A 13,729-nucleotide genomic window follows, 5' to 3' on the forward strand; every position below is an offset into this window, starting at 1 on the left:
ATTACGCCCTTTCGGCTCTATTGTGTGTGTGCTTCCCTCGGTTTGTTTGGTTTCCAAACGTAGACGTCAGAAAAAAAAATATTAAAGAAAGACCGTTAACATATGTGTGGTTTAGTTACTTTACCTTCGAGATTTTTGATTGTATTATAGAAAATATAACATAAATCACTATTATTTTCTTTTCTTGACGGGTATTTATCTCAAATAATTCATTAATTGCCAAAATATATTGGATCCGCCACAATTTCTGGAACTGACTTCTTTTTGGGGTCCTGACTTACAATAGAAAAACACAACTTGTTCCTATGCTGTAATGTTTCACATGAAATAACTGTCGTGAATAAGTTCTGCACCGCTCTGAAAAGCGAAATCTACATGAAAACACGCATATAAATGAAAGGTAATGTCTAGGTGTCGCGCCATTTAAAACAATGACATATAAGTGCAATGAACAACCAAAAAAGGTATTGAACACAAATACATTTAAAAAAATTGTGACAGAAATATGTATCGTGTATGTAACTTCGAAGTGACACATTTAGAACGACCTACCTTTAAAAAAGTTTTGTATTTATAGAATTAATCATAATTGCAAAAGTGAATGTTGCAAAAGTGGATAGAATGATTTGTTAAAAGCCAATACACGATATGATACACGATATGATTTCAGTGTAAGTGATCAATATACCGGTATATTTATTTTTTTAATTTCTCTTTTATACTTTTGTAAATTTATATTATAAGAGACTATTGTATTGAGAAAATAACGTAATGGTTCTTCCAGAACATTAAGTTAGTTCCTAACGCTGACAGCGTGTCTTAAGGTGTATGTTAATATGTCGAGTGCATACAGAAATATTTCCGAAAAGATTTATATAATGTATGTAAGTTCTGAGTACAATTGAAGATGTATGCAGAATCATCGTGGGGAGAAATGATGTACTACTGTTCATGGTTTATTTTCATATTTTTAAAACGTAAGAAACTTGCATTATGACGTATACTATACAGAATGAAACGTGTAATTAAGTAGCTTTATATCAATTATATGTCAGACTTATCTATTTCACTTGATAGAAAATACTACAGACAACAGCTTTACATATTTTTGTTTGAGTAATGTGTATTTATATGAGGTCCGTGAATGGTGAATGGTATCTCAGTATTCCTCCCGTGCAACTAACGATGTCTTCATTGTTGCCCTCTGAGAAATGCATCAACAAATGTTCATATACGAATAAGATTGACAGGTCATATATACCTCAAATTTATATTTTGAAAATATCATTGAACATGGATGATAAAAATTATATTATCTCGAATATCAGCCACCTAGCCCATCCTGTAAATAGGTGAATTGATTTAGTTGGTCTTCATGTTGTAAATGATATGCTATAAAAACTAAAATATTGATGAGAACACAAACTTCATTAAAGATGGGTGTGTATTTTGTGTCAAATCATCTTACATAGGAATGAGCTGTTTATCATTTGAAAGTCGGGTTCCAAAATGTGCTTTAAAATGTCAGTTCCAGACATATTTCGGCAATAAATTATTTTTATACGCCCGTTTTCAACACGGGACGTATTATAAGATCACCCTTGGCGGTTGGCGACGTCCACAGCAGTGTCCGATCTCTAATTCAAATAGTTTCATCCGATCTTCACCAAACTTGGTCAGAAGTTGTATCTAGACAATATCTAGGTGAAGTTTGAATATGGGCCATGCCGGGTCAAAAACTATGTCACGAGGTCGCTTAGTGCATTTCAAGGACTTAGCATGGTGTCCGCTCTCTAATTGAAGATGTTTTCATCCGATCTTCACCAAATTTGGCCAGAAGTCTAAATTATATCTAGATCAAGTTCAAATATTCAAATATGGATCATGCCGGTTGAAAAACCTAGGTCACTAGGTCACTTAGTGGATTTCAAGCATTTAGCATGGTGTCTGCTCTCTAATTTAAGTAGTTTTCATCCGATCTTCACCAAATTTGGTCAGAAGTTGTGTCTAGGCTAAGTTCAAATATGGGTCATGCCGGGCCAAAAACTAGGTCACGAGGTCACTTAGTGCATTTCAAGGATTTAGCATGGTGTCCGCTCTCCAGACAGACCATTTGCAAGATTGCAACACCATTCTGATCGGAGATTTCAATGTGGATTTCATGACACAGACATCACAACAGACATCACTTAAAAAAAATTGCTGAAGAACACTCTTACCATCAACATATCAGTGAACCAACAACGGACTATATTTCCACATTAGACCTGATATTCAGTAACTGCACTGCACAGATGTACAGACTCGTGTGCTCGAAGTGTACTTTTCTGACCACAAGGCTGTCAGGATCGGGATATAATTTGTATGGTTAGTTATGCAGTTAAATGGTTAGTAATGTACTTGTTGCTTGTTTTTTTTTCAAAAAATATGTTACTTTGCCTCTCAAATGGTTAGTTATGACATAAAAATATATCATTTTGCCACTCAAATGGTAAAGTTATGTGTTGCTTAATTTTCAAAAATATATCATTTTGCCGCTCAAATGGTAAAGTTATCAAGTTGTCCAAAACCTTCAACGGGCGTATCTTGTGAGTGACAGTTTGGCACTCTTGTTAGAGATAAAGCAGCGTACGTCGGATTGTTAAACAATCGTGATCTTTTGTTGAATTTTACTATACAAACGCGCAAATACTGAGCCCTTTTAAGATAACATGATTAACGTACATCAAATGTCTCGAAGATTACTTAAGTAAACAACATATTTATGAATGATTTTCCTTCAATAACTTTTTTATTCCGACGTCTACGATCTGGGGAAAAACTGAGAGAAGCACATGCACTGCAAAGCCAAAAGGTAATATTCATTTGAAAGAGATGTCATTAGTAAGTGGCTTAACAAGTGAATATACGCGATATTCCTTTACGAAAACACCAAACAATGCCATTTTGATAGTCAGTCCCAACTCACCTCACTTAAACGCAGTCAGCTTCCGTATGCGCATGGCCCGCACTGATCAAACTACGTTTGAATTTGTGCCACTGGAATTTTACGTTATTGCGTATATAAATTATTATTTATTTAATGAAAATGATGTAACAATAATGCTTTAATTTATTGGCAAAGCGTTGAAAAAAGGTTTACCCTGAGCTTTGTATTGAAAACGAGTGTAAAGGTAAAAGCAGACTTCCATAATGACCATCTATAAATGGAGAACCAACGCAAATCGAGTGATATTTACATATGCAGAAAGCGAAAACATTATTTACCTTTGACTAAACATTATCCTAATCTCAAGAAGTTGAACATTTATTTGTAACTGGTGTAAAATGACACGTTAGCTCACCATCAAGAGTTAAGCATATATTAATTGCTTCGTCTGTCATTCAAAGTGGAACACGTGAAACTTCAACAAGAGTATATTGTTAAAGTCTAACTGCCTGATGACTTTTCAGGGGATGACTGATCATAATTATAATGACTGTAAGGGTTTGCTATATGATAGTCTAAATATTTGCCGAAATTTCTTAGCAAAAACAGTAATTTAGTGTTTTAGTATTTTTCCTCAAAACCACCAACGTTTCATTTTCCTAAATGAGTCACCAAAAGACATGAACCCGAGTTGGAGATGAAATGCCAATGTAAGGTGATTTGGAATAGTCTTTTGATGTCGACTTTATATCTACTCAGTATTTGCCTCGGTAAGACGTGTGTCTGTATAAAAAATACAACGGCATATCAGTATATTTATTGGATTACAATGTCAAATAACTATTTATTTTATGACGCCAACGATTGAACAACAATACATTCCTTTGCCAAAGATACGATAATAACTTAACCAACAATTACACCGTTTCAAATGACTACTTAATCTCAATAATTGCGCTACCAGCGATATCAGATTCTTTTTTAATCGGACGTTTCATGCGTTTTTTTTTCAAACGTTTGAACTATGACATTTAATGCCGATAATCGCTGAAAGTGATATATGGGCACTTTTCAATGTTGAATTGAGCGAAAAAGAATTAACAGGTCAAAAGAGTTAGTTAAAATGTGGTTACTGACCAATTCTCTGCAACTCATCTTGCTTCCAGTTGTACATAAAATATATATATTATATTCGATATTTAACATGACTCACCCAGTCCTCTAAGCCGAAATGAACCGTAAAACAAAATATTGTCTTTGTATCGTATGAACGAATCTGCATTTAAACTAGATTTAGATTAACATCGTAAATCGAATCATAAGTGTCGTCAGTTGTCAAAACGAAAGTACTGTTGATATTCAAATGCATTTTTCTATTTCCGGGATATTGTTTTAGTACGTTGATGCTGCATTAACAAATATAAGTGTATATGAAGGGAAAACACAACAAAAAAATAAAAAATATATATTATATTGAAAATAGTTAAAAACGGCGAACATAAACCAAGAGGCTGATTTAAGCAATAAATTGTCTGCTGATCAAGAGTGCGCGTTCTTATCATCTTGTCAGAGGAAATCCGTACCTAACGTTATATAACCAAAACGACATAAGTATTCTGTAATTGCATCTTTAGTGACTAGCAAACAAGGCTCGTTTACGCAAATATTAATCTTTATAATTTATATTCAGCGATACGGTCAATTTGTTTGAATAATACTATCGTCTGGTCTTGTCTTGGACTTTCCTCCCTTTGGCATGAGCGCTCTTCCCTATAGAGGATGAGTTTTCCATTTGTTAAATTCACACATAATGTTCAACTTTAAACTTAACCTTTTAACGAGAACCAATGCGTATATACAGTCTAGTATTTACAATACAACGATACGCGGTCGGCCATCAATTTAGTTAACTAGGCCTAATACATAGAATCGAAACGAAACGCAAGAGGACCATTACAATTATTCTCATTTATTCTGAAGGATAATATGTACAATTTGGATACCCATTATTTGCTACTAATTATTTGAGCTCTGTGCGTGATGAGTCTTTCGCAGTAGGCTTGGACCATCTTTCTATGTCTGTCTCTTGTTCTGTTGACAATACAACGAGGTCCTTTAGCGATGAATGGGTACAGTCGAGAATCATCTGAATCAGCATATCAAAATCTTGTGTGATGGTTGTAAATTTGTTGTCAGCGGAAAGAATTGCTTTCAATCGTGTGAAGTTTTCACTTATGAGTTGGCTAAGTGCCGAACATCTCCCCAGTAGGTTTTCCCTTGTTTAATGAGTTGGCTAAGTGCCGAACATCTCCCCAGTAGGTGTTCCCTTGTTTCATCATCTACGCCACACAATTTGCAAGTTGCAGACACTTCACTCTTGTTTTACTTCATAGCATTACTTTGAAGGATGAAGGTACCCGTACTTTCAGCACGTTGTACTTCATGTTTTAAATGGGCGAGTTGCTTTCCACAAGTTGTGTGGGTTGTCAACCACTGGGTATTGAACCTGTAAGTACTTCATAGTGGATTGAGTGGTCAATTCTTGTCTCCAATTGTTTTCCCAGTAATCATTCGAAGCCTTTTTGAACATTTTTAGCTCACCTGATTGCTCAGGTGAGCTTTTGTGACCGGTTTTTGCCGTCTTCCGTCCGTCCGTCCGTCCGTCGTCCACATTTGGTTTGTAAACACTCTAGAGGCCAAATTTCATGTCCGATCTTCATGAAACTTGGTCAGAAGATTTGTCCCAATGATATCTCGATCAAATTCGAAACTGGGTCATGCTGGGTCAAAAACTAGGTCACTAGGTCAAAAAAAAAGAGAAAAACCTTGTTTACACTGTAGAAGTCACATTTCATGCCCAATCTTCATGTAACTTTGTCAAAATGTTTGCCTTACTGATATGTTGGTCGAATTTAAAAGTGGTTCCGGTCCGTTGAAAAACATGGCCGCCAGTGGGCGGGGCAGTTTTCCTTATTTGGCTATAGAGAAACCTTGTAAACACTATAGAAGTCACAATTTTTGCCCAATCATCATGAAAGTTGGTCAAAACATTGGTTTAATTAATATCTCGGACGTGTTCGAAAATGGTCCAGATCGGTGAAAAAACATGACCACCAGTGGGCGGGGCATTTTTATCTATATGTATATAGTGAAAACATGTGAACACTCTTGAAGTCACATTTATGGCCCAATTTTCATGAAATTTGGTCAGAACATTTGTTTCTTTGATATGAGAGTTGAGTTCGAAAATGGTTCCGGTCAGTTGAATAACATGGCTGCCGGGGGCAGTTTTCCTTATTTGGCTGTAGAGAAACCTTGTAAACACTCTAGAAGTCACAATATTTGCCCAATCATCATGAAAGTTAGTCAAAACATTGGTTTTATTGATATCTCGGACGAGTTCGAAAATGGTCCAGATCGGTTAAAAAACTGGCCGCCAGTGGGCGGGGCATTTTTCTCTATATGTATATAGTGAAAACATGTGAACACTCTAGAAGTCACATTTTTGGCCCAGTTTTCATGAAATTTGGTCAGAACATTTGTTTCCTTGATATTAGAGTTGATTTCGAAAATGGTTCCGGTCAGTTGAAAAGCATGGCTGCCGGGGGTGGGGCAGTTTTCCTTATTTGGCTATAGAGAAAGCTTGTGAACACTCTAGAAGTCACAATATATGCCCAATCATCATGAAAGTTGGTCAAAAGATTTGTTTTATTGATATCTCGGACGAGTTTGAAATTGGTCCAGATCGGTGAAAAAACAAGCCGCCAGTGGGCGGGGCATTTTTCTCTATAGGTATATTGTTAAAACATGTGAACACTCTAGAAGTCACATTTTTTGCCCAATTTTCATGAAATTTGGCCAGAACATGTGTTTCCTTGATATGAGAGTTGAGTTCGAAAATGGTTCCGGTCAGTTGAATAACATGGCTGCCGGGGTTGGGGTGGGGCAGTTTTCCTTATTTGGCTATAAAGAAACCTTGTAAACACTCTAGAAGTCACAATTTTTGCCCAATCATCATGAAAGTTGGTCAAAACATTGGTTTTATTGATGTCTCGGACGAGTTCGAAAATGGTCCAGATCGGTGAAAAAACATGGCCACCAGCGGGCGGGGCATTTTTCTCTATATGTATATATAGTGAAAACATGTGAACACTCTAGAAGTCACATTTTTAGCCCAATTTTCATGAAATTTGGTCAGAACATTTGTTTCCTTGATATGAGAGTTGAGTTCGAAAATGGTTCCGCTCAGTTGAATAACATGGCAGGCGGGGGGGGGGCAGTTTTCCTATATTTATATAGTAAAAAAAGCTTGTGAACACTCTAGAGTCACAATTTTTGCCCAACCATCATGAAACTTGGTACAAAGATTGGTTTTATATATATCACATAATTAATGCCATAATTATTGCCCTTAGATTGTCCAAATTTTCATTATATTATACAAAATCCTTGTAAAGGTCACAATTTTGTTTCAGATTTTATGAATCTTGGTCATAATATTTATTTTTGTAAGCAAAGTTTGATGTTTGGTAAGGGGGGTTCAACTCAAAATATAGGTCACCAGGTCAAATCTTACAAAAACAAAAACACTCCATATGCCAGAGTAGTCTAGGTCAAGTTTGACGTGTGGTAAAGATTTAATGAACCGACTCCTCTCAGGTGAGCGAACTAGGGCCATCTTGGCCCTCTGTTTCCATTTATCTTTTGTTGGCACCTCCTCTAAAAGTTCTTCTGGATTTGGTAAGTTGTATTTTTCCAGTATTTTCCTGACGTTTGATGTGAGCGTTTTACTATCTGGATCTGCCATGAGCTGCTGTTGTCTGAGGATTTTATTTTCAACAGATTCTGGTAGACGTGCAATATTCATAAACCGTGCCAAATAATTACTGTCTAATAGGAGTTCAATTGGTTTTCCACCTATGAGTGTATATAAAGCTGATGTTGATGTTCGTATAGACCTTTTATCTGTTTTAAGACTTTCCTCTGATAACACTCTAACTTTAGGAGGTTTGTGTGAATAAGGTTTTGGACTTCAACCTCATATAGAAATCTTGGAGTTACGTAAGTATTCCAAATCTTGTGTGCAACAAAAGGTGAGAACCCCCGTCTTGCATGGAAATCCGGACCTTATAAGGAATAAACAGTCCTCTGTGCATGTTCTTAACCTTTCTTCTATGTTGACATTTTTATCAATACCAAGATGTTTCACATTTGACACATTGGAGATTTCAAATGTTGACCATTAAAAGTTGCTTTTACAGAATCTTTATATTTGACAGTAAGAATGTCTGATTTGTCCGGGTTGATTTTGTCTAATTCACGAAATGTATTGAATTCTACGAGGTCCAAGAAAGCTTGCAGTTCGTGTGGCGAGTTTGCTAGTAGCGCAGCATCGTCTGCACAAGTTGGGGTTGACACGTTAATATTTCCAATGGCGGTTCCAGGGCCACTTTCACCTACAGACTTCAGAAGATCGTTGTGATAAATTTTGTATAACGTCGTTGACAGTTGTGCTCCTTGTTGTGTGCAAATTGTCGATATATTTTCGAAGAAGTAACCAGAATGGACCCTGTACACCAATGTGGTAGAGTTTGTTAAAAAGTATATCATGATTTACACGTTCAAACGCTTTCTGAGGGTCCAGCGTTAGTAAGAATAAAGGCTTATTTAATTCCCTATGGTGCTCCATAGCCTCGGAGATAATAAAGGCTACATTCATGGACGAGCTCTCTGTAACGGATGTTGAACACTATTAAATATCTTGTCAAGTTTGTGTTTGCGGATTATTTCTAGTATTTTAGCGAATGTATCCGATATGACGATTCCTCGGTAGTTATCTGTAAGAAATTGGTCCTTTCCTTTTTTATGTATTGGGTTTAGAATACCACATTTCATAGAGTTTGGTACATCAAGATTTTGAAAATGTCGTTCACAATGTCATTAAGTATGGGAGTTAATTCACCTTTGGCGTATTTAAATGTTCACTGGAGATTCCATTCTCATCTGCTGCCTTTCCTATATTCAATGATTCAATTGCTCTCTGTACCTCAGAGTTGTCAGTGTTTTCTAAAGTTTCTTGACCATTCTTGATTCGATTCTCAATAAGTTTGTTCTGTTCGAGTGCTAGTTTTACTTTGTCATTTTCCTGAAATTCTCCATCTTCCGGGGTCGTTAGTATCTGAAAGCAATCTTTCCAATCTTCTAATAATTTGTCTGTACCATTCACTTCTTTTCCAGTTTCTTTTGGGGTTTGGACGTTCTCATTTACTTATTGATAACAAACTGTCTTTGCGTCTTGGGAAAACAGAATGTATTCTTTTTGGATCCAAGAAAAAATTAAGCAAAATCCAAAACTTTACTATTTCATGTAATGGCCAGGAAATAAAATCTACAAGTACAGTTAGATATCTCGGTTCATTTTTATATTCAGATGTGTCAGGTACATCTATTGTAGATAGTATTTTTAGTAAAAAGTTAATTCAAGAATTAAATTTTTATATCGTCAGCAAAGTTTTTTTAAATAAGTCCCTTAGGAAGACTCTTTGTAATTCCTTAAGACAATGCCATCTAGACTACGCATCATCGTCCTGGTTCTGTGGTCTTACACAAACTTTAAAAAAGAACCTGCAGGTAGCTCAAAACAAAGTTGTACGTTTTATTTATAACTACCATTGTAGAACATCACTTCGTGTTGCAGATTTTAAGGATCTTACATTTCTGAATATTGAATATAGATGTAAACAATTGCGACTTAATCATGTATATAAGATTTTTAACATTATAGCTCCCAGTTATACGCACAACAATTTCACTAAATGTAGTAATATCCATTCTTACGGGACTAGATCTAATGATAAGGGTGATTATCACGTACATCCAGTTGATACTTCTACTTCCAAATCTTTTTACCATAATGCAATAAAAGACTGGAATAACTTGCCAAAAAATATACGATGCACAAAGTCTAAGAATACGTTCAAAAAACTTGTTAAGAAACATTTATTAGAAGAAATGGAAAAAGTTGTGAAACAAGAGTATCTGTATTATTAACTTTTTATCATTTGGTCTTAGATCTGTAAACCATATTGTAATACATTTAAAAAATGTAAACTATATTGCTGTACATTTTTAAACTGTAAACCATTGTGTAATACATTTTTAAACTGTGTTTATGCAATCTTGTCAAGTTCATCATCATACGATGTGTTTTCGTATTTAAAAACAAGAATTATTTTATTAATACCATAATATGACATTGTGAGACCGTTGTCACTTTTTTTCCATCATATATGTATATACATATTATTATCTATGATGCTGACTATCTGTGATATATCTGAATTGTTAATAACTGTTCATATGGATTGTAGTATTATGTTATGTGCACAGTTTGCCTCTGTTTCATAATTAGAGTATAAAACAGTTTGTCATTTGAGTCAGCTTATTCCATTATATAATTGACATGCTTAAGTTTTTGTCTAGCATATGCATGTCTTAGGTGTTTGCGCAATAATCTCTTTTTCTGTTTTAATTCTAGTTCAGTAGCACTACATGTTCTATTTGAGTTTTTCCATTTATTAAAAGTAATCTTTGCTTCTTTGGAAGATTTCCCAATTTGCGGATTCCATACTACTCGCCCTATCGTTTTCAATCTTTTAAGTTTCAAATAATTTGGTATCGTCTTTGTCGCAGCTTTGTGTAGAGAACCTATGACATATTTCACTTTGTCTCTGACCGTAGATTGTTTTCCTGAGTTGTACAAGTCATTTTGTTTACGCTTCTCCTCCTTCCTGTACATACTAACATCACATTTCTCCCATTTCGTTTTTGCAGTATAATGGCTCTTCTTAATTTTTTCTTTGATTTTTTTTAATATTGGCTTTCAATGTAATAGTAATTAATGTATGATCAGAACAGTTCAAGCAATTCATTTCGTGTACATAGAGGTTTTCAATATATAAGTCAGCTATGTTTTGGACAAAGAAATAATCAATTTTTGAAGTGAGTTTCCCATTGTGATGAAACAACGTATTGGCTTCACCCTGTTTTTAGTCACTATCAGTTGTGTTTCCTTGATAAAGTTCTGTAAAAACTGGTCTCTCCCCGTCGCTCGCTGCACTGAGGCATTCATATCTCCACAGAGAATCACTTCATGGGAGTCTTTGTAGATTTCAAGAATCTATTCAAGCTCGATTCTAACACGGCACGCGACTTGTTTTCTACAGACAAAGAAGGAAATCAAGTGTGGGTTATTCTGCAATAACTTATGGGCAGAGCTTAATGTTTCAAAAATAGTTCCGAATAAATAAAGAAAATATGGCAGTAAAATGCACGTGCTAAAACCCGCTCTAAAAGAAATGTAATAAATGTAGCATGTATATAGACCAGTTCGCGCGTGACGTCACGCGCACCTGCGTGTTTACATCCGGACTATATTGGTAGTCAAAAGAATGATACAATCAATGGGGAGAAATAGAGCGTGATTGGTTATATTTAAACGATTATATTTAGATTTTATTTTTCAACATGCCAACAAGTTGTTCTACGTTACTGAAACAAATAAGATTGAACACAATGAATAAATAGATCAATTCCAAATACAAAACATTTACAAATTAACCATAATGGTATTTGTCTCGGCCGGGACCTATACCCTGGTCCGGGAAAACTATTATGTTGACACATTAAATAAACATTTAATTAATTAAATGCAATAGTTTTCATTTGATTGTTTGCATCAATCTCAAAAATCGTTTAAGCCTTTGTATTCCGGTGTTTAATTGCTCCTTTGTTCAGCCTAATCCGATTATCTCGTTTTGATCAGATATTGTCCAGACCTAACAACATGGTGTCATAAATCACACTAGGTGGCAGATGACAGTCTGGTCATTAAACGCAATTGATGATGCCACCATGTCTTCATTATGGTAGTATTAAGTAACTAGGCATTTGGTTGAATAAATTTACCGCCGAAATACTTACATGTAACAGTTGCTAAAATTAGATATGTTACATATTGTACAAATTTGAAGTCTATAGATTATCGGAAATTGAACACGGTAAAGATACAAGCCCGTTTTATTTATTAAAAAATAAAGTATTTATGAATTATAAAATGTAAATAAAAAATATTTAACGTATTTAGCGGGCATCGGTTAATTATAAATACGTCATTCCGTATGAAGATGTAATGTTACGGCAATGCACGAAATACATCATAAAAACAAGAAATTACGTTTGACATCAATGGGGGTAAATAAAAATGAAACAATATGTATATATTATATTATATATGTATATATATTATGTTGTGTGTGTGTGTGTTTGTGTGTTAAATGTTAGAAAGTTGTCACTCATACTCAATCACTAGTAACGAGTTTACAATATACATGAATACACAGTTCAATTTGCATCACGTGAGGTCGTGTTTTTCAGTTGTATGTTAATATTCCTCAAGTCATTCTCTGAACAACACCCATCCAAATTAAAATTACATGTAAATACCGTCATGAACTTCGCTTTTAATAGGGCTTTGTAGCACGTTTATTTTCAATGAAACACTGACACATTCTATCCCAAATTTTTTATTACTCTAGTTTACGCATGCACTTGCTAATTATAATTTTATAATTAGATGTATCATTGTTTTTATTGAAGCTTTTCTGCAAATAATTATAAGCTTCCTGGCTAAAAACGAAGGTAATATAAATAATGAAAACAGTATAAATTTTGTTCGCAATTTCGACAGTAACCATAACTTTGAAAGTACTTACCCGGAGCTCGACAGATACATAACAATCGAGGAAATTATCATGGCAACAAAACGATTAGGAAATAATAAGGCATGTTCTTCGGACAATATAATATACGAATACTTTAAAGAAAGTGTTCATGTAATAGGTGATGCATTGGAATTGTTATTTAACCATATTCTCAAGTCCGGGAAATTTCCTCACAGCTGGTCAACGGGTCTGATTATCCCCCTCTATAAAAAAAGGCGATCCTTCAATACCCAACAATAATAGAGGTATAACCCTTGTGAGTTGTTTTGCTAAGTTATTCACGAGTATACTCAATGAACGCTTACAAAATTGGGCTACAGCTAATGACATTTTAACTGACGCACAGTTCGGATTCAAACCGGGTTATAGTACGGTCGACGCATTATTTGTCCTTCAATCATTGATTGAAAGTCATATCAATAATAAACAAAAACTGTTTTGCTGCTTTGTCGATTATTTAAAGGCATATGACTTAACGGATCGTATGCATCTCTGGTTTAAGCTCATTAGGTCCGGTATCGATGGCAAACTCCTGTCCGTTTTTCGCTCTTTGTATAACCAGATTAAATTAGGTGTCAAACATATGAATAGTATTTCCGATTTATTTGAATCCGCCATCGGGTTATTACAGGGAGAAATATGTTCGCCAATAATGTTTTCATTATTCTTAAATGACATTGAGTTGCACTTACAAGCTGATATAAATGCGGGCATTACAATTGATCAATTATCCATTTATCTTCTATTATTCGCCGACGACGCAGTACTAATCTCAGAATCAGCTGAGGGTTTACAATCATCCTTGAACAATTTGTTTGAGTATTGCACGAAGTGGAATATAACGGTGAATGTCGAAAAAACAAAAATTGTTATCTTTCATAAAGGCAGATTAAAAAAAGGCTATAGATGGGTGTACAATAATAATCCAATTGAAATCGTGAACAATTTTAATTATCTAGGAATAGTAGTTTCAAGCAGCGGCTCGTTTATACAAGCCACAAATACTTTATCAGCCAAA

This window comes from Dreissena polymorpha, chromosome 2 (assembly GCF_020536995.1).
Source record: "Dreissena polymorpha isolate Duluth1 chromosome 2, UMN_Dpol_1.0, whole genome shotgun sequence".
In the NCBI taxonomy this organism is placed as follows: Eukaryota; Metazoa; Mollusca; class Bivalvia; order Myida; family Dreissenidae; genus Dreissena; species Dreissena polymorpha.